The sequence below is a fragment of the Phaethon lepturus genome, unplaced genomic scaffold (assembly GCF_000687285.1).
Source record: "Phaethon lepturus isolate BGI_N335 unplaced genomic scaffold, ASM68728v1 scaffold5835, whole genome shotgun sequence".
Taxonomy (NCBI): domain Eukaryota; kingdom Metazoa; phylum Chordata; class Aves; order Phaethontiformes; family Phaethontidae; genus Phaethon; species Phaethon lepturus.
In genome coordinates, this window is record NW_010539833.1 from 31,400 (window position 1) to 52,945 (window position 21,546).

Here is a 21,546-nt window from a genome sequence, read left to right on the forward strand (position 1 = left end):
GTTTATAGGTGTATAAAGTTTGACAAGATTGTTATCAAGCATTAACCATATCAGGGCTGGACATTTCTATGCCCTCCCATTTCTATGGGAGTTTTTTGTTTTTTGTAGTAGTCTCTGATTTCCAGGCTTAGTGCTGATAGCAGGTGTTCATCCTCCAGTTTGATCAGCAGGTGATAGAGTAAACCAGTATAATGGATAAATTTCCACTTCACACACACAAAAAAGTTGGGATGCAGTTAGGAGGATTGTATTCTCCCTTCAATCTATTTTATATTTCAGAAAGTGAAATTCACCACCGAAAGCAGAGCAACTGCTTAAGGCCCTTTTAAATCACACTTCAAAAACTCTGTGCAGTTGGCACACACATTATACTTGGCCTCTGTATTTGAAAGCCATTCTGTTACAAGAAGTGCAGTAAGGAAAGGTTGCCTAATTTGATTTACAGTAACTAATATTTGCTTGGTTTATGAGGAATACAGAATCCATCCTCAGATGCTGGTAAAGAGTACTATAAGTCAGCCTATGAGATTGCAGTGATGTAGAAATATTGGATGGGTGGGCATAGTACATGCAAGTTGAACAACTTGGTTATAACCAGGATCTAACATTGCATGACAGGGATGAATACAGTTTGCCCTTCCTCCTCTGTGCCTTTACAGCTACATGCTTTCCATCTGCATGTGTCTGAGTACTTTACAAAGGTCAGTATCATTATCCCTGCCTTAAGCTAAGTAATTAATCCCCACTGAGAAGAAATCCCACACTCTGAGTCAGCCAGCAGGACAAGTACAAGAGTTTTCTGGGTCCCAGTCTGGTGCCTCAAAACCCTAGGCCATTGCTGAGTGATACAACTGAATGTGCTTAGCCACTTCTTTACTTTGTGGTCTTTCTGGGTTGTGCAAATGATCCCTCCAGCTTTTGTTAATGAATCTGATGCCTAACAAGCAGAAACAAATATCACAGGATGTTTGCAAACTTTCACATCACCTGTCTGGTGCTTGTTATGGTGTTTGACTAGTCACAGGTCAGTTTCTGTCTGTTTGTTTCTCAGCTATGTTTGACAGACTTTCTCATAATAGACTCTTACAACTGATGACTAAGAAATAACAAATAGCATCTTTCTTGCACCTGTATTCCTCATACCCTGAATCTGAGTGCTGCTAGAAATATCAGTCTCTATTGAGCCATTTCTAAACATTAGTATAAATAACCTCATTTGAGCAGGCAGTAGCCTTCATTAGAGTGTGACTGAGTGACACAGCCATTTGGGAAACTGAATGAGTGCATTCCTGACGTCCTGATTAATTGCATTTTCTGTTTGAACTTCACAGATATGATTTGTAGTTTAAAAAAAACTTTGCCTATGAATAAATTTAAATTTACTTCCATGACCATATATTATTGTCAAAAAGCTGGGTAAGTGTTCTCACAGGAGATAATATAAACCCCAGTCCTTTGCAGTTAGTAAAAGCTCCCATTTTATATTTCCAGTGCGTTTACTAAGCATTCTCCTTCATATTCCTTCTTGACCATATGCAACAACTGCTGTACCCCAGACCAGTACTGTCTCATCATGGATTAGAGCTAGTGGAAAACAAGGCTTCTGTCCTGGGGAAAATTCCAAAATTTCAAAATGTGCTTTTGTTCCAAAGGGAAGAAGGATCCGAAGTGCTGAATTTGTAGCAAGGGATTTAAAAAAACCAACTAATTCATTTTTGGTGTATTACATGCATCAAAACCAACATTGTTAATGTCAAAGGTATTGACTCTCAGCACAAGAAGTTCAGTTGCATGTGTTTTGTATGTAGTTATCATTGTGTAATTTTTGAAGGTGGTAAATGAAATTCAGTTAGAGGTATGAAGACTGGCAAAGAAATACAGATTTTTGGTCTGGTGGGAAGGAAGGCAGAAAAGCTAAGAGTGCCTAACCAGTCGAGTAAAAAATTTACCTATTTAGGATTTCTCATTGTAGTTGTAGAGTCCACCAGTACTGTGACAACTTATCTCATATTGCCCTGAGGATTGTCCGTGGCATGTGGTGTATCAACCCATAGTCCAGTAATATTTTGCAGCACATGGAGGGCCATATTCTCACATCAGAATTGCAGTATAATTTCCCATACACTTCACAGCAACTTCTGTGCAACATCTAAAGACACTGGCATGTCACCTAGGCCCAGTCATAGCTGCACTTGAGAACTGTAAGAGTACAGCAGAGCTGCTAGCCTTTGCAGTCCATAAGAACAGACAGCAGAAAGCTTGCTATTTGAAGGCAAGAAGGATTAAAGAAAGCAAGGATATGTGTTGTCTCATGCAGTTCCCTTCCTCCCATACCCATCAAATTCTTAAAGAATCAATTAATCAGTTTGGGCCACAACAACTGACCATTCCTACACTATTGACTGACCAAAGTAAATCTGAAAATCATTAATCTCAGTGCCATTTGTTTGACACGAACCAAGGAACATTAGGAATGTAGTACACATTGCAGAATTGTAATTGTTCTCCTATTGCAAATATTACTAGATTCTTCTTTCAGAAATACAGATTTTATTTTGGTCTCACAAATGACAATTTCATTTCTCTATCCCTGGTTTATGACCTGATTAAGGCTGCTCTGGGCAAGCTTGGATGGTGGCTATTGTTGGAATTAAAATCAGAACACTTGGCCATGCATGATTATCCATCTTTGTGTTCCAGAAGTATTTTTCATATTTAACTGCACTTCACAAAGCACTATTCATATCCTGAAAAGTTGTCAGCAAAAAGGACTTTTATTACCCTTTTAAAGATCTGCTTAAGCTGCCATGATTCTACCAGAATGTTGAAGACTCATCTGGTCTTTGTGAAAAAATCCCATAAATCTTGCCTGGAGCCTGTCTTGTACCTTTGATAAAATATCCAGGATGTCTCTTTTCCTTTTGCTATTTTAGGGTTGAGGAATGCTTTCTAAATATTTCATGATTTTTCTAAGTGGTGACCTACTTACCCAATTTTACAGAGAACAGGTATATAACCAGGATATGGATTCAGTGTTTTTTTTAGCATTGTATTGCACCCAAAGATCAAGCAAGGATTTTGAGCAAGTGTCAAGTCTACCCAGACTTAAAGCAAAGCTGTCCTTCCTGGCCACTGCTAGATGAGCATTGTACTTACAGAATGGGAGTGGCAGTTTATCAGCAGGTTCTCAAGATCCTCTAAGCTGAACTGGAATTAAAAATGGAAACAGGGAAAACATCTATCTATGTACCTTTGACAACTCACAGGTTCTGAGACTCCATAGTAATACTGGTTAAGGAAACTACTTATGTTTTTCTCAAGTGAGTGTGTTTCTGTGCAGGATCTAGAAAAAAGGGCCGATGTAGAACCACTAATTAATCAGCTTTACTCTTCAAGTATCTTTGAGACATTGATGAAAATCCCTTTACAGACATGTTACAATTGTAGTAATACTAATGCAATAGCACCTGGATTCCTCAGCCCCACTGCATTTGGTCTTGTCCAACCAGTAATAGAAGGACCTTGTCCATCTCTTTATGTTATTCCATTCCACTGTAAAAGGGGACTTCGAGGCTTCTCCCTTTAGAGAAGGACACAAGTTTGTTGGGAGGGCGGGATTCTGTCTAAGCTCAGCCTGAGGTGGTAGATCAAGGCTGCAAAAATGGATCTGGTAATGTCTTCTGAAATGAAGTTGAAGAGCTTAGCTTACTATGTTGAGGTTATTGCTACAGAGATTTCATCAATAATCATATTGAATCAAAATTACTATTGTGATTTTTGGCACCTTTTCAAGACTTTCTTTTCATTCCCCTTGAGGAAAATACTGGTGCTCTCAAAGCTCCTATATTTGTAACCTGCTAAGAGTATCCTTTTCTCAAGGACTTTGAAGGATTTTGATTTGAGTCTGCTTTTTATAAGTCCAGAGGGGAACAGACTGACTATTCTTCTCTAGATTTTCCTTTTTCCTTGAGTCTGTTTTCCTTTTGACCGATTTCCGCTATAGCAAAGACAGAATTCAAGGGGCAGTTGTTTTCTACACGGCTCAGATTTATGTTTTTTCAATCTCTTCTGGTGTACAGTTTTTACCCTCCCAGTAAGAGCCCTTAATCATTCTTTGTGTTTTATTTCTATTATCTTTAATCTTCAAAATGTGGAGCGGGAAGCAGCTGCATTGACTGTGGTTCTCTAAGCTAAGTTTTTGTGAAGACCAATATCAGCACTGTTCATGTAGGATCTGCAGTGACAAACAAAAAAGTCTCCTTGACAGATGACAGAAATTCAGGAAAAATCAAAACTCAGTTCTTGCATCAATGCATTGATTTTGTTTCTGCATGTGTGTGTGTGTGTTCTCAGGGGAAATATACCTTGAGTTCTTTTATTCAGTAATTTTTACCATGGCTCGTCATTACTCCTTTCATGACTTGATGCTTTGTTTCTTTCACTTCTAAATACCGCTTTTGGCTTTACCCTTGTACTTCCTTTTAGAATGTTCCAGTAGAATTGGTTTATTTAATCAGACAGTGGTGTGGACATGGGCATTTTTTGTGACTCTGGGTTTGTATTAAAACCACTCTATAGATATCTAAAACTGCAACTGCCAGGGTCAGTGCTTACAGGCTGGTATCAAGGAATCATAGAATAGTTTGGGTTGGAAGGGACCTTTAAAGGTCATCTAGTCCAACCCACCTGCAGTGAGTAGAGACATCTTCAACTAGATCAGGTTGCTCAGAGCCCCATCCAACCTGACCTTGAATGTTGCCAGGGATGGGGCATCTACCACCTCTCTGGGCAACCTGGGCCAGTGTTTTGCCACCCTCATCATGAAAAATTTCTTCTTTACATCTAGTCTAAATCTACCCTCATTTAGTTTAAAACCATTATCTCTTGTCATATTGCTACAGGCTCTGCTAAGAAGTCTGTCCTCATCTTTCCTATGGACCCCTTTTAAGTACTGGAAGGCTGCAATAAGGTCTCCCCGGGGCCTTCTCTTCTCCAGGCTGAACAACCCCCACATCTCTCAGCCTGTCCTCATAGAAGTGCTCCATCCCTCTGATCATTTTTGTGGCCCTCCTCTGGACCCTGTCCAACAGGTCCACATCTTTCCTGTGCTGAGGGCTCCAGAGCTGGACACAGTACTCCAGGTGGGGTCTCACCAGAGTGGAGTAGAGGGGCAGAATCATCCCCCTCGACCTGCTGGCCACACTGTTTTTGATCCAGCCCATGATACGCTTGGTTTTCTGGGCTGCAAGCATACATTGCTGGCTCATGTTCAGCTTTTCATCCACCAGTACCCCAAAGTCCTTCTTGGCAGGGCTGCTCTCAATCCCTTCATCCCCCAGACTGTATTGATACTGGGGGTTGCCCCGACCCAGGTGCAGGACCCTGCACTTGGCCTTGTTGAACCTCATGACATTCACATGGGCCCATTCCTCGAGCTTGTCCAGGTCCCTCTGGATGACATCCCGTCCCTCAAGCATGTCAACTGCACCTCTCACCTTTGAATGATAACACCACCTTGAGTGGTGACACCACCTTGGTGCCATCTGCAAACTTGCTGAAGGGTGCACTCAATCCCACTATGTCGTCAATGAAAATACTAAACAGTACTGGTCCCAGTACGGACCCATGAGGGACACCACTCGTCACCGATCTCCATCTGGACATTGAGCTCTTGATCACTACCCTCTGGAAGCAATCATCCAACCAATTCCTCATCCAACTGAACAGTCCACCCATCAAATCCATATCTCTCCAATTTAGAAAGAAGGGTGTTGTGGGGGATTGTGTCAAAGGCCTTACAGAAATCCAGATAGATGAAATCTGTAGCTCTTCCCTAGTCCACTGATGTCATCACTCCGTCATAGAAGGCCACTAGCTTGCTCAGGCAGGGCTTGCCCTTGGTGAAGCCATGCTGGCTGTCTTGAATCACCTCCCTGTCCTCCATGTGCCTTAGCATAGCTTCTAGGAGGAGCTCTTCCATGATCTTCCCAGGCACAGAGGTGAAGTTGACAGATCAGCAGTTCCCAGGGCCCTCCTTGCTACCTTTTTTAAAAATGGGTGCAATGTTTCCCTTTTTCTAATCACTGGGGACTTCACCTGACTGCCATGACTTTTCAAATATCATGGAGAGTGGCTTGGCAACTACATCAGCCAATTCCCTCAGAACTCTGGGGTGCATCTCATCAACCTTGGTAAGGTCTGTTTTTGTATTCCTTAAGTACTACCTATGCATCACATGTGCAGACTGGTGACTCATAACTGTTACTTGTCATGAAAAATAAATTTACTGTTTCATATGCATTTTCATTACATTCTAAACTGAGGACACCTCTAACACCTTGAAATTGTTTTTCAATGGTACCACCTGAGTTTCAAAAAGAACCCCATCACTGCCTTACAGTGCAATTTTCACTGCCTTTTTTTTTTCACATATTAAACCTATTGTCGTGGCTTAACCCCAGCCAGCAGCTAAGCACCATGCAGCTGCTCACTCCACTGTCCCCACCGTAGGACAGGGGAAAGAATCAGAAGAGTAAAAGTGACAAAATTCATGGTTTGAGATAAAGACCGTTTAATAGGTAAAGCAAAAGCCGCACACACAAGCAGAGCAAAACAAGGAATTCATTCACCACTCCCCATGGGCAGGCAGGTGTTCAGCCATCTCCAGGGAAGCAGGGCTGCATCACGTGTAATGGTTTCTTGGGAAGACAGACGCCATAACTCCAAATGTCCTGCCACCCCTTCCTTCTTCTTCATCCCAGCTTTATATAGTGAGCATGATGTCATATGGTATGGAATATCCCTTTGGTCAGCCTGGGTCAGCTGTCCCTACTGTGTCCCCTCCCAGCTCCCCGTGCACCCCCAGCCTTCATGCTAGTAGGCCAGCACGAGAGGCTGGACTGTCCTTGACTACTTAGCACTAACAGAAAACATCAGCACGTTATCAACATTTTGTCTTCGCAAATCCCAAACATAGCCTCACATTAGCTTCTGTGAAGAAAATTAACTCTACCCTGGCTGAAACCAGGAGGACACCTAAGAACAAGGTCAGTTCTCTAGTAGGATACACAATACGTTGATTCAGTCAGACCAGCAGTAATGTTACTGTTTCATATATAGGTGTTGTGGTTTAGCCCCAGCCGGCAACTAAGGACCATGCAGCTGCTCACTCACTCCCCCACGGTCAGACAGGGTTTCCTGGGAAGACAGACGCTGTAACTCCAAATGTCCCTCCACCCCTTCCTTCTTCTTTGACCCAGCTTTACATAGTGAGCATGATGTCATATGGTGTGGAATATCCCTTTGGCCAGCCTGGGTCAGCTGTCCTGGCTGTGTCCTCTCCCGGCTTCCCATGCACCCCCAGTCTTCTTGCTAGCAGGCCCGCATGAAAAGGCTAAACTGTCCTTGACTGCTTAGAAACAACTGAAAACATCAGCACATTATCAACATTTTCTCATCTCAAATTCAAAACACAGCCTCACACTAGCTTCTGTGAAGAAAATTAACTCTATCGCAGCTGAAACAAGGACACTTAGACAACATTCCAGTAATATAGTGAATTCTCTTAGAGATTACTGAAGTGAAAACACTGTAGTAAATTAAAATTAACATCAATGATACCCCCTAAAAAATAAATCAAGCCTGATTGCTTGCAGTTGGCTGCTTAAATGTATAATTAGATGTGAAAAATGCAAAAATTTTTTTCTGAAACTTCTGAAACAATGATTTCACTGGAAGCGTGTGTGATGGGATTACATATGTGAAATTTAGGCTATTCCCATTTGAGGTGTTAATTACTTCTCTGCTACTCAGGTTAGAAAACTAATCAAAATCTCTAGAATTTTCTACATTTCCCTATTCTTTGCTTGTATTTCTAGATACATCTATATACTTTTTTTTTTATTACTTTCTTATGACTTTGCAGTCAATTGTGATATATTCAGTAGGGTAAATATAGGCCAAAACTTGATCTATCTAAGAGTTTAACTTTTTTCCCCAGCAACTGTAGTTGCCTTTAGTAAACATAAAAAATTGTCTGCTGAATTTCCACAGCTATTACACCAGCATGTCTTTATCTGTTGCAATAGATTGTGCATTGTGTAATTCAAGTGAGGTACAGATTTATCCAAAGAATGTCATGACATTGTCCTCACTGTTTATCCACAGTCATTCCAATGCTACCAGCAAAACAAAAGAAAGGTTTTCTTTCAATGAAAGCAGCCTGACAACCAAGAAGTACTATTTCAGACTCTGATTTTTTCAGAGCAATTTGTTGAAGGTGATAAAATAACAGTGTCCACTTAGGATTTGGGTAGGGATCATCCAGTTCAGTTAATCAAATTGCTGTATTACTCTTCATATGCGGTTGCTTTCCTCAGAACCCCAAGAGAAAAAAATTACCCTCTAGGTCATCTTTCTAAAACTTTCTAAGTAAACAAATCCACTCTTTTACAGTTGTTTAATATCTGATTTAAATAGTGTCATTTCCCATAGTTAAGCCTATTTATTTCTCTTCACCTTCAACCCTGTTTCATACTGCATCATTTGCTTTTATTGTTAAGTTTAACTAGAATTTATTTTAGTGTTTGTGTGGAAATGTTTTCTCCAGCAAGTCATGCTGGAACGCCCTCCTGCAGTGCCTTTATGTTTTTAAGAGAACTCTTCCTTTTCTCATCTCCCAGGAAATCTCAGACCGTGGTCAGTTGTCTGCTAAAAGTATAGGCCATTTCTGGCCATGTGAAAAAAACTTTGCCTGTCCTGAAAACAGGAGCTGGAAAACCGCCATTATTCAGATGAATTTAGGGGTATTTCTCTCTCACGCTGAAGTATGCAAAGAGATTTGAAGGTGGACATAGGATAGAGTATGTCCTCTCGTGGCCTTCTTTACACATGTTCTCATATCCTTCTTAAGCAGCAAAGTGCTCCAAGCGCTGGCTTTTTGGCTGGTAGTTTTGTCATCCTTCTTCATTTGCAACCAATCCTCAGAAGCACTATAATTACACTCAACACTGATTCTCTGATGTCATAAATCAATAACCTTTGAGTTTAATGTATAATTTACTGTTACGTAAATTTTCAACAAGATAAGCTCTACCTTAGATGATCCATGGTGGGCGGTACCAAAATGAGAGGATCTAATGTCTCTGGAATTGCAAATCAGCTTGGAATCATTTTGAGGTTTGAGGGGTGGGGAGTGGTGGGCAGTGTGAACAGCCTTTGAACATGTATGGCTGAAATTATTTAATTTCAAATAAATATTTTCTTTCTTTGTGATAATACTTAATCTGAGCTAATCATTCTAGATGCTTTTCTCCTACTCTATTGTGTTTGTACAACAGGAGACCTTTTGCCCTAGATAACTGGGAGGAAATAGTCTCTAGAGCATTGTAAGGTTCATAGAGAGCTCTTTTTACATACTATCCTGAATGTAAAGTTCCTTTTATATAATCTCAGAAACCAAACAAGAAATTGGTAAGATTAATTATTTCTGTGTTCATGCACTCATTATAAGCTGTCAACTGTAAAACTGTACTGTAAAACACCTTTTTCTGAGTTTTATAACATGGCCCTAAAATTCTCTTTCAGTTCAAACTTCGCACACAAGTGTATTCATGGAATAAACACTTGCAAAGTGACACAGTTTTAAAATAAATCATATTGACTCATCGGTCATATATGAATATTCCCTAATGTATCCCACTCACTGTTAGGTTTTGTTCTGTTTGCTTTCTGAAAGCAAACCCTACCCATAAGCACTACTCATCTCACAGAGCAGGAAAAAGTACAGATCACATAAAGTTTAACTATGATTCTAGAAGGACACATCTTTTTATGTCTAACTAAAGCAGCAGCATGCCTGCAAATAGTGCAAGAGAATAAAGGAAAAGTAGAGTTCAAATTATAATTTTGGCATCTTGGGAAGACCAGTGCCCTGTACAGATTGTGCCATACACAAGTCAGTAATGCAAGGTAAAAAAAAAAAAAAAGAAAAAGAAAACCTTTATAAGGGACTGATCTTGCTAGAACATACAGAATAGAGATCCTTTTAAAAGCAAGCATTGACTCTTGATGTAGTTTGACTCCTTCTTTTTAATCCTTTTCAAGCTTTGCCAAGATCTGGTAGAGTCTGAGTGTTTGGTTCAGAGAGTGAGACTTATACCTGGTGGTGTATGAAAATATAGATTATACTGTCATTTAGTATGTATTTTTATTATGAATACAATTTACATTGGTGGAGACTTTTCCTTAAGGACGAGAAAGCAGTATGCTCTGAGTATCTCTTTTGAGGGGAAATACATTTAATACTTGTCATCTTTACTGTACGCTTCCTTCCAGTTACTTTTTCTATGCATTCTTTTAAAATGAAAGTTGCATCTATTTTACACATATATTGAATTTAGGTATGAGGAATAACACAGTTCCACAATTTATATCTCCACACTTCCCAGATTCATCATGAAATGTAAACCAGATGGTGGTAGAGACATTTTACCTGGTTTAAGATAGGAATGGACTTGTCTACAATTAATTAATTCTCACATGCATTCAATTCTGTGTAAATGTGTATGTTGGTATAAACTACAGAAGGCAGTTCATTTGAATTTCAGAGTACTAATAAATGGTATTCTCTTTATGCATTTGCTGAAGTAACGAAAACATATGGCAGTCAATGCCCATGATCAATTCTCTAACCAATCACAAAAGAAAAAAATGGTGAAACTCCATAGGGGAGTTATGAGCTTTATGTTTCAGAGATATAGAATTCAAATGCAATTAAGAGCTAGTTTTATACAAATTTCCCTCATCATTATGATTATATTACAGGTTAATTTTATCTTCTTTAATGCAAAAAATTTCTGAAGCATTTCACATAAAGTATTGTCTCTAAATTCCAAGGGAATTTAACCAAAGAGTCGTTAGTCTGATAGATGACATACAGTAGCTGTTCATATTAAACTCAAATCCTGTTAAAGTTATGCTTTAATTATAACTTCAAACATGTTACCATCTATGTGATTGCAATGCATATTAGTATCTTATCACTTTCCTATAGCAAAGTAAGAAAAACAATTGTGCAGGGTACAAAATGTAAGAATGAAAAGATGAAACAATTCCCATGGTGTATAGAGAAGATGTCAGTAAAGCAGTAAGGAACTAGGAGAACCTGACACTAAACTGAGGAATGAGAAGTTGCTAGAATCTTGTCAGTTACATGCACAAATTTACAGTCATCTTTAAATTTCACCCCATATGCCTGAATAATCTCAGAAATGAGGTATAAAATGGAGGAAATTATCTATATTAATTTTTAGGTGGAATTTTTTCTCACTTTAATACTTTCGACCCGTATATTCCTGCAGCACTGACTGACATTTAAAGAGCAGAAAGAGCAGAATAAGGCAAAAAATGATTGAAGGTGGGGTAGAGTGAGGTCAGTCTTATTCATTGCTATGTGTAAGTTATGTAAATTCAGTCTCATTTAGATACAGAGTGGCAGCAGGATGGAGGATATCCATTTGTAACAGAGCTTGTCTAACCTCACAGCACCCAGCACCTGGCACACAACAGAAATTAACTCAGTAACACTAAGCTCAACCACCAAGATGGAGAAACTAATAAAGGTGACGACATTGGAGAGCCTCAATGCTCATTAAACTTGCACCACTGATCTCTGTACTAGAGAACCAAGTTAACTCTATTTATGTCTTAATGCAAAATTTTAAAATAGACGAACTTTTTCTATCCAATGGTTGAGTAAAAAGGAAGGTTAGGTACATATTCCACAACCAAAGCTGCACTTCATAATGATTTCTCATCCTGGAGGCTCCTCTCCCCATCCTTTAATTGTAGGGTTGAATTCTGACAGCTTCTGTTCAAAACACTCCCATCATCAAGTCCTATTACATGTATATATACATGGTATTTGTTGTGTGTATCACGTCCCACTCAGTGCTTACCAGGATTTTCTAAGGAGTGTATCCTGATTTTTCTCTTGAAGAAGCAGCTGATCATTCTAGATTTTTATGAAGATCTATGATGTGTACCCCAACGGAACAGCTTTAGTACCTATTAACACAGGGTTGCAAAGTTGTGCATTTTGTGCAAGTGGTTGGAAGTCTGAACTGGGGAAAGGGAATATGGCAATAGCTTGAGAGAAGTAGAATAGATACTGTTTCTTTTTTTCTCATCTATTTTATAATGTTTTTTTCTGACCTTTGTTTTCCATGGAAAAACATGCGAATGTGGGGGGCTAGAAAACTGCAAGAGAAATATGAAGAATTGCCTATTTATTCCCTTTTCCATTGATGATGCCGTGGACAACTTGCACTATTAAATTTCTGGGTTTGAATATGCTGGGTTCCAAATTAAAGTTGCAACCTCTGAAGTGCCATAAATTAAATATTTAGCGAGCAGGTTTCAGAGAAAATTGTAATTCCCCTTCATTCTTCCTCTTTTCTGTGTTAAAAACATACCTTTTGTGAGGTGCCTACTTGCTTCTTTAAGGCAAAAAAAGAAGAAATTTGAAAATACTGATAATTTTAGTCAAAGTTTTAACTTTGAATCAACTCAGGATTAAAAGAAGAGGAGTGGAAAATCCTTTACCAAATTTTTTTTTCCCCTCATTAAAACAATTCAAAACATTTCTATCCATTTACTGGTAGGAGCTTACAGTAACCTGTACTATGAAAGTCTTAGCTAAGCTTGCAGCATCATGAAGCTCTCAGCTTTACAATATTAAGGAGCAAATTCTAACATTTTCATATGCCTGTATTTCCACTCTCATTTGTGAAGATTCATCTGATTTGGTCTAATTCAGAGGAGCAATATTTTTCATGAGAATAGTTTTCAATGAAACAGTTATGGAAAGAAAAGCAATAGTGACTTACACTTTCAAAATCTTTTTTCTGCCTTTTCTTTCACTAATCAGTTTCTAACAGGCACACTGTATCTACATTTTATTATTTATCTTTGGTTTCATGAACTCCTGCTGATGGAAAACTTTTGCCTTATCACCACAAATAGTTCTGCTTTTGAAAACTGAGGAACTAAATAGGTGTAAATCAATTGTTAGCCACAGAACACAGTTCCTGTATCTGTGTCCCACTCACTTGACTATCATTTATTTTAGATTTGCTATGATAAGGTTAAATTTAAAACAATTTATTGTTACGAACTGTTACTGTATCTTCATATTTCAGATGCAGGCAGAAGTAAACTAGACCCATGGTTGGCAGGATATCTTCCAGGAAAGTTCACATGCTTCCAAAAACATGGTAGAGAAGGAGTTTTCCCAAGAAAAATTTTAATTTAACATCCCAAAAGGAGAGAAAATTCTCAAAAACACTTGCTGTACCAACACTGAAAAGCATAGGAAGTTGTCTGAAACAGAACATGCTGGTTATCAAGCCCAATTCCCATTGGTGGTAGGACATCATTGTGACTTTGACATTCAACATTTTACAAAAGAGCCTTTTCATCACTGTTGAATTGTATTTCATAAATAAATAGATTTTTAACTAAAAGACTTGTTTAAGTACCCAAATCAGAGTAAAATTTTTAAAACAATCATCTCAGTGTAGTTACATTTCATGAACAGTTTCAACAAACTTTCAGTTTGCTTTCAAAACTTTCAAAAGTTCAGTGTTATGTAACAATGACAAGGTTTTGTTAGGAAATACATAACTAAGTGAAATATTTGCATCATGGGAAGGACACTCCTTCTTTCCTTTCTTTAAATGCAAAGTAATTCCCTATGCTGAGATAGAGAATTGTGAGCTTTTGCTTTTGTAAACTAAAACCAAACATTCTTACAGTAGCTTCAGTCCTGCTTAAATTATAACATGATTAACTGATATTCTACCCATCCATATTCTCAAGTTAATCTCTGTATATCACCATGCAGAGAGAGCTCTGTCCTGTATTTCAGGTGGCTAATCTGATTGTTCTCTGTAATATCATAAGGTAACTCTGGGATCTCATAAGGGCAGTCAGTTATTAAATAAAAATATTATCATCATACAGTGCATTGCAGCTATCCCAGTCTCTGAAATCTGTAGTAGTCCAAGATACAACCAAATAAAATTAAGATACTTAAAGCAATAGGTAAGATTTTAGAAAAAATGGAAACCAGCATCTGAAACTGTAAGTTCAAGATACACGTTGTCATTGTTAGCTACTTGTTAACAACTTCCCATGACAACAGGAATGAAATGGTGTTTTGTTGATGTTTTACTTTAATCTGTGAACTTTTTGAACCTTTAAATAATAAAAATATGTAGACTTTCATTATTGTGGTTCTTTCTCTTTTTAGCCCTAGCTGATAAAATTATTTTGCATTGTACTGAAAATGTTTACCAAAGGGTGGGGGGGAACTACCAGTTGTTCAAAGAAGACAGATAGAAACCAATAATATTAAACAGCACAACAAAGCAATATTTCAAAAAGCAGAGGATACGGCACATTCCAGTCAGAAAATCTGTGAGATGATGACACAGGAAAAAAAAAAAAAGCAACACTATGGTATTGTTGCAAATTGCTTTATATCTTTCTCACTATCCAGAGCAAGACATTAAATTCTTAAAGATCATAAAATGTAAGATATTTCCAAGTGCTTCTGAGCTCAGCTGTAAGAATAGGGCTTGGAATCATAAGTTAATTTAGGTTGGAAGCAACCTATGGAGGTTATTTAGTCCAATCTCCTACTCAAAGTAGGACTAATTTTAGACACAAATCAGGTTGCTTAGGGCCTTTGCTTTTCATTTTATGAAAATTTCTGAGGATGTAGTTTCTGCTGTCTCTCTGGGAAACCTGTTCCTGTGCTTAACCGCTCTAACTGTGAAAATATTTTCCTTATATCCAGTGGGAAATTTCTGTGTTGCAATTTGTGACTGTTGTTTCTTGATCTTTTGCTTTGCACCTCTGAGAAAAGCCTGGATTTGTCTTCTCTAGAAATACCCATCAGGCAGTGAAGGCAGCAATTATCTCCCCTCCTAGCCTTTCTCAGGATAAGAAAACCCAATTCCCTCAGACTCTCCACATATGTCACATGCTTCAGTCACCAAATGTTTGTTAAATATATGATGTCTTGTGAATCTGGAAAAGGGCAGAGATCACACACTGGTTGGTTTTCATGAGTCAAGTCTATAAGTCAGTCCTTCCCTTTTCCTGGGTGTAAAGGGCAATGCTGCTAACAGATAACTGTTACTGATGCAGTAGCCCAAGCAACACAGGAAATGTCTTTCCAGGTATGACAGTTCTCTCTAACTGCTGCCAACCACATAGCCAAGAAGCTGAGAGACTTCAGCATGATTCAAAGCTCTTCATTTGTGTCTGTCTAGCAATCACAAATCTATAATGTTCAGAGGAAGGAAATATCGACACAAAAATAATCCTCAGTAGTGCAGAAGCAATAGAATGTATGTTGCAAACAGTAATCCAATCTCTTCTCAACCTCTCTGGGCATCCTTACAAACCAGAGACCTAAGGACACATATCAGGACCTGCATTGCTGGTGTTCATCAATTCTCCCGGAATCACTTCCATAAACTTATCAAAATCCCATTTTCTAAGTCACCTGTCTGCAAAAGTATTTAAGGGTGTCATTGTTCAAGTAGATAGAAAAGAACTTCTAATTTGTTATCAGCATGAATTCATGTCCAATCTATACCCTTTTGATCTTGTACCTATACTAATTTTTTGCTTAAATACATCTTCCTTCTTAATCAATACTTCCAAAATGTGAATCACCTTGTCTACTCTCAATGCTTTATCTAAACTAACCTAGACAAACTCTTCTAATCTATTTTTTGTAAAATGTGTTCCTTTCAGTAATCATCCTTATAGCTTTTACCAAGTACTGGATCCACTCCTGTATAGAAATCTGACCACAGTCCTTCATTCCATTCAGGTTACTCAGATGCTAAAAACTAATCATTGTGCTTCTACATGGACAAGGTTAGAATCGAACTGAAGACCATCTCAAGCATTTCCATTGCTTTGTAACTGGCAACAGAGCTACTGCTGGTGATCCTGGGCTCAGGCTCGTAATCTCCACTCATATCCAGAAATAACTGAGCAAAACCCCAAACCAAGACAGATCCAAAAACAACAGGAAATTGCATATGTGCTCAGTGATTTATCAGGACAAAACAAGAGAGTGTCCTGCCTCCAGCAAATACTTTTTGTTGTTGAAAGAAAACATAACATGTAAGGCTATCAGCCTCAATTCATATCAGGTTTATTCTATGCAACACTATGCATGAAAATAGGGAAATTACTTCATGATTTGCCACACAAAATTTTTTCCTCTGCAAGTTCAATATGTAAAAAGCAAAATTTTTCATAAATAACATTCAGATGTTTCCAGAGTCCACCTGCAAAATTTATGTTGCTGGGCTCCAGGGATTCTGAACTCTGCTGACTGTATTAAATATGCATGGTAGGAAGAATGATTAGACTAGACCTTTCCCTTGAGATCTTTAGAGAAATGGTGCTTTATGCTGTAGATTTCTCTCTCCACCTTGTTTTTCGTCCCCTCTTTCCTAGTTTTTGAAGAGACTTAGGCAAGTAAACATCATCACTTATCATAGAAAGCAAGCCTGGGGCCCTCCACATCTCTTCTGTTTTATTTACACATGAAGAGTCAGTAGTTCATAGTGACTGAGCTATGATCAAGGAGCTTCCTGAAATTAAATTCATTAGTAAAACAAGAAACATTCCAGACAGACACAGCACAGCTTGAAGTACGCAGCTGAGGAACTAATTAAAGACAGATAGCTGAGCAGGTAATGGATAAACACACATTGTGGGTAGAAATAACTAGGACAAATATGCATACTCTCTGTTATATTTGACAGGAAATTAAATTATCACAGATACTGAAATAAATTGAACAATAAGAGCTCTCCTGCAGCTTTTAGGCACAGGCTGCCCTTGGGGGCAGGACAGCAGGCAGTGGGATGAGCAAGGACTTCCTCTAAAACAGAGCATGAAAATTTCCCAGTGAAATATATTCCTGGTCATACTAGTGCTGAATCATAGAATCACAGAATCTTTGGGTTGAAAGGGACCTCTAAAGGGCATCTAGTCCAACCCCCTGCAGTAAGCAGGGACACCTTCAACTAGACCAGGTTGCTCAGAGCCCCATCCAACCTGACCTTGAATGTTTCCAGGGATGGAGCATCTACCACCTCTCTGGGTAACCTGTGCCAGTGTTTTACCACACTCATTGTGAAAAATTTGTTCCTTATAGTCCTTAGACATAATTTTATAACCTACCCTAAAGAAGGCATTGGGGTTTGTTGCTCTGCCACTGTAGCAGGCCCAGACATAAGTCATGGTTCCTTTGTAAAAGTCGTCACTCCACTCATTTGCAAGAAACATTTTATTTTGCTGTATATTTTCATGGTAAACAATACCCAAGCCAAGATATCGTGCACCTTTGCCTGCTTCACTCACTCTGCCTGCAGTCCATCCAACTCTCTCCTTGTACTGACCCAGCACTTCCCCATTTGACCACAGCCATGCAGAGAAGCAAGGGGGTTATTGCCTGCTCACTAACACTCTGTGTGCTGGGGAGATCCTTCTGATAATCAAATACAGTGACTTGTGCCTTAGTACACAAATAATTTACTTCAGTGGAATTATTAATGGCAGAGGATGCTATTCAGTATGATAATAATTCTTACCATCCTAGCCATTGTCGGTACAGGTTACTAAACATTTCTGTTACATCCAACCATGTACCAGAACATGAAGATGGCTTGTATAGGAAATACAGCTTACATACTCTTGTTTTTCATGGATGAGGTCAGGGAGCAAGGACAGCCAGTTACAATGTTTAGCTTACTTATCTGTAGTTCTGTATTCACAGATATTTAGACTTTTCCTTTTCCTTGGCGTGTTAAGGCCCCTGTCAAAGTTGTAAGGGGCAGAGAGGCAGAGGGATCCAGTCAGTAGGAGTTCAAAGAGCTGGCTGCATTACTAACCGTCTTCAAGGCTTACAGATATCACTGAAACCCCAGTAGCTACTGGCCTTGACAATTCTGGGAGCCTTCTGCAGTTAACTTTACAATCTCCATGGCTGCAGCCAGATAAAAATATAAGATACTCTGTTATTCTGTTCAATACTTGGATCTATTCTTTCACCCAGGATATTTATTCCAGATCATCTAGGACTCTGACTTGGCATAGGTTAAACTGAGATGAAGTAGCATTTTGGAGACATGTTAGGTTTTGTTTGGTTCCATAAAATGGAGGAAGTCCAGTACATTGCCAGAAAGGGCAATATAAATAAACTTGATGATTGAGCATGTGTGCTTTTGTTTGCATGTGTTTTCTGGGTTATTTTATTTAACTTAATAATTTTGTACCACATATGGAAATAAAGCCCTGTTCTTTCTCTGTTGCCTGCAAATAAGCACTATCTTACTCCTTGTACCTCAGCATTTAGGAAAGATAGGCATACGTAGCCCCAGTATTCAGCGTTAAGATGGATGGCGGTAAATAGAAGTGATTTCAGACTCCCTTAGACAGATTAAGTTTAAGATTAAGATTAAGGTGCAAATCTAGAATTTATATTGTTGGTTTTCCAGTAGCATAACTTTTAAGTATGTATTGGTTGAGGTGTTTTTGTGGTTTTAACCTTGTGGTTATACTGCTTCCTGCAGCTACATCTACAATTTATGGAGAAGATATGATCTAGCAAAGATAGTTCTTGTGAAGAACATGTATATTTGTATAGAAGAACATGTATATTTGGAATATACATGCAGCATTTTCCCTCTTTTTAAAATCAGTTAATGCATTTTGACTTATATTTATATTAGTTTATATTAGTTTATATTAGTTTAAGTCTTCTTCTATTCCAATAACAATTTAAAGAAATCTTTTGCCACAAAGATATTTGATTCATTTCAAGTGGACACAGTAGCAACAAGAACTATTGCCATCTGTAACATCTGATGAATTAGTAATCCCTGGTGTACTGCTTTGCTATTTTTTAAGTACTTAAAATATTATACATCTAGGAAACAACGTAACTGTCATTAAAAGGTCAACACTGTGCCAGGTTTTTGCATTTGCAACACTACAGGACTAACACACTGATCTTGGGCTCAGTTGCATCCCTGTTACCAGGGTCCACTGTGAAAATACTCACCTTCCAAAATACTGACTTCTCTATACCTTTGACATAGAGAAGGCCGTAAAAAAGGCACTTTACAAGCGTAACACAGAAGAATACTAAGCCTTACAGGAAGGATATGTTCTTTTAAAATCTAACATGGATATTTTACAATATTTCTGTCTTCACTGATTTTCACTTTTTCACCCTTTTTACCACTTTGGCCTCTCGGAGTCGTTTTCTTTCCTTTTTTAATTTTCCATTTTCTATATTCTGAATTAATTTTCCTATCTCCTTTGCCCAGAGTGTACAAGCACATCCAAAAGGGCACCTCAGAGGCACAAACGACCCATATATCTATGCAGAAAAAGCACAGCTACAGCAGAGTTCTTAAATGCTGATGCTCTTAACTGTAATAGTAGGGGTTTTCCTCAATATTGTTCATTTTTGCAGAAGAGTAAACTAGCAGTAACCGAACAGTCCCTGACCTCTGGGGAAAAAAATAAAAAGGCTACTGATACACAGCTGGAAGCAGAGTGAGGGAAGAAACAGCTTCTTGTGATTCAAAATCACAGTTCATCTCATTGTGCCAGTGCTTGTCCTGTTCTCAGCCTCACCCATAGGGTGAGGAGTCACCTTCAGGACTCTCTTGTTTTCAGCAGGCAAGAAGAAAAAAAAAAGTTTAGCCATACTATTTCCTCATCAAATCGACTTTCAGTTCATCAGGCATCAGAGGCAAAATGTCTGGACATGTGTCTATTAGCCCTGCTATGCACAGAACTTCTGAAATCAAAAATCCTTTCTTCAATTGCTGATGCTTAATAATATATTCTAAATACAAATTTATACTAAAACTTGTTGGAATTCAAATTTTGAGTGGAAATAAAAATCACTCAGTGCCATGCTGCTATTTTGCTTTTGTTTGGGATGGGTGAATACATGAAAAAATTCCATTGGCAGGCTTTCAGATTAGAAGAATGTAATTTGTCAGTTTTTATTTAAATGTGGAAAAAATTTAAATGCTAAAAAAATACTGTTTCTATTGTGAAAGTGTTTCCAGGGTAGTATATGAACTTAATCATACATTGTGCAAAGTGTAGATTAGTAAGTATTTTTACTTTTTCCACATACAAAAGCTTCTTGAAACATACCAGATTCTCAAGTTCAATACGAATTATAAGATAGACATGTAAAGTATATTCACCATAATGCAGCCCATGAGATTTCTAGATTGTTAGTAATATAATAGCTGTAGCTTTGTATTTTTAAGCTGTCATTTTGATCACAAAATACTCTGAATCTATTTTTTAAATACAAACAAGTTTACTTGCTGCTGACTTTCAGTACTGTAGGATTGAGATTTCAACAGCATATAGAGAATTTAAAGCCAGATGAGTACCATGAAGTTACTAGGAAAATGTAAAAGATAGGTTGTAATTGCTCAAACTAATTTTACTACAAATGAACACTATTCTTTCTGAAAGCATCTTTTCATTTTCAGTCACTGTTAGCAGAGGTAACTGCAAAAATATTCCCTCCCACTATAATATGCAGGCACGGGAACTCCTTGCCACAGGACACTACAGATGCTAGGATTTTACATGATTCACAAAGGGATTGACAAATTCAAGGAGGAAAACCATACCCAGGGTTATTAAATGTATTGGACTTCTGGATCACAAAGTGTTTGAGGTACAAGTCTCGGAGTGTTCAGAAAATATTCAAGGGGAGTATTACTATCTGCTTGTCCTGGCCCGGTACTCTTCCCTAAGCACCCACCATTGTCCTAAGCAGAAGAAAGATGCAAAGCTGGATGGACATTTAGTCCAACATGATGCAGCTATTCTTATCTTCTTAAGTTTTACATCTAAATTCTTACAGGACAGGTCATCCCAGATTGAGTACCTGGGAAGTAAGGATATTGGAACCAATATGGCAGAGTATTTAACAGCCATTTTTAACATTAAGCAAATGCTTAAATGCCATAATCTAAAATAGATTGTCATGATTTAGTAAAGTGATAGTATTACTATTATTCTAATTATTTTTTAATAAAGTACCAGTACCATACAAATGATAAAAATATAGTCCTTGTCCTATGTGCCCAAAACTTTTCTTTGGCTCATTTAGTGATATTCCTAATAGACATAAAAGTAGAATCTTTGCAAAGGAAGAGTATCTTTTTATTTAGCTCCAAAGGAAATTATATATTCAGGTCATATTAGTTTGTGACATGAGCTAGCTCTTGATGCTCACTGTTACTTTAATTTGGAAAAAGAAAACAAATCAATCTCCCTGTTTCGTTTTCTAGTGACCTATCAGAAATAGTGCAATAGCTTTAAATAAGCAATTTAATTAGTAATCTCACTATGAATATTTGATTCAAATTAAACACCAGGCTACCTTTCTCTGCTGTTCCTGCT

The 21,546-nt window shown here is 38.1% G+C and overlaps 1 protein-coding gene across 1 annotated transcript in view; it reads left to right on the top strand.

Annotated features, from left to right (window-relative positions):
* Positions 1–21,546, top strand: part of CNTNAP2 (contactin associated protein-like 2) — a gene marked incomplete at both ends in the record, with an annotated part of 148,741 nt that overhangs the window by 30,838 nt on the left and 96,357 nt on the right. The window lies entirely within an intron of this gene.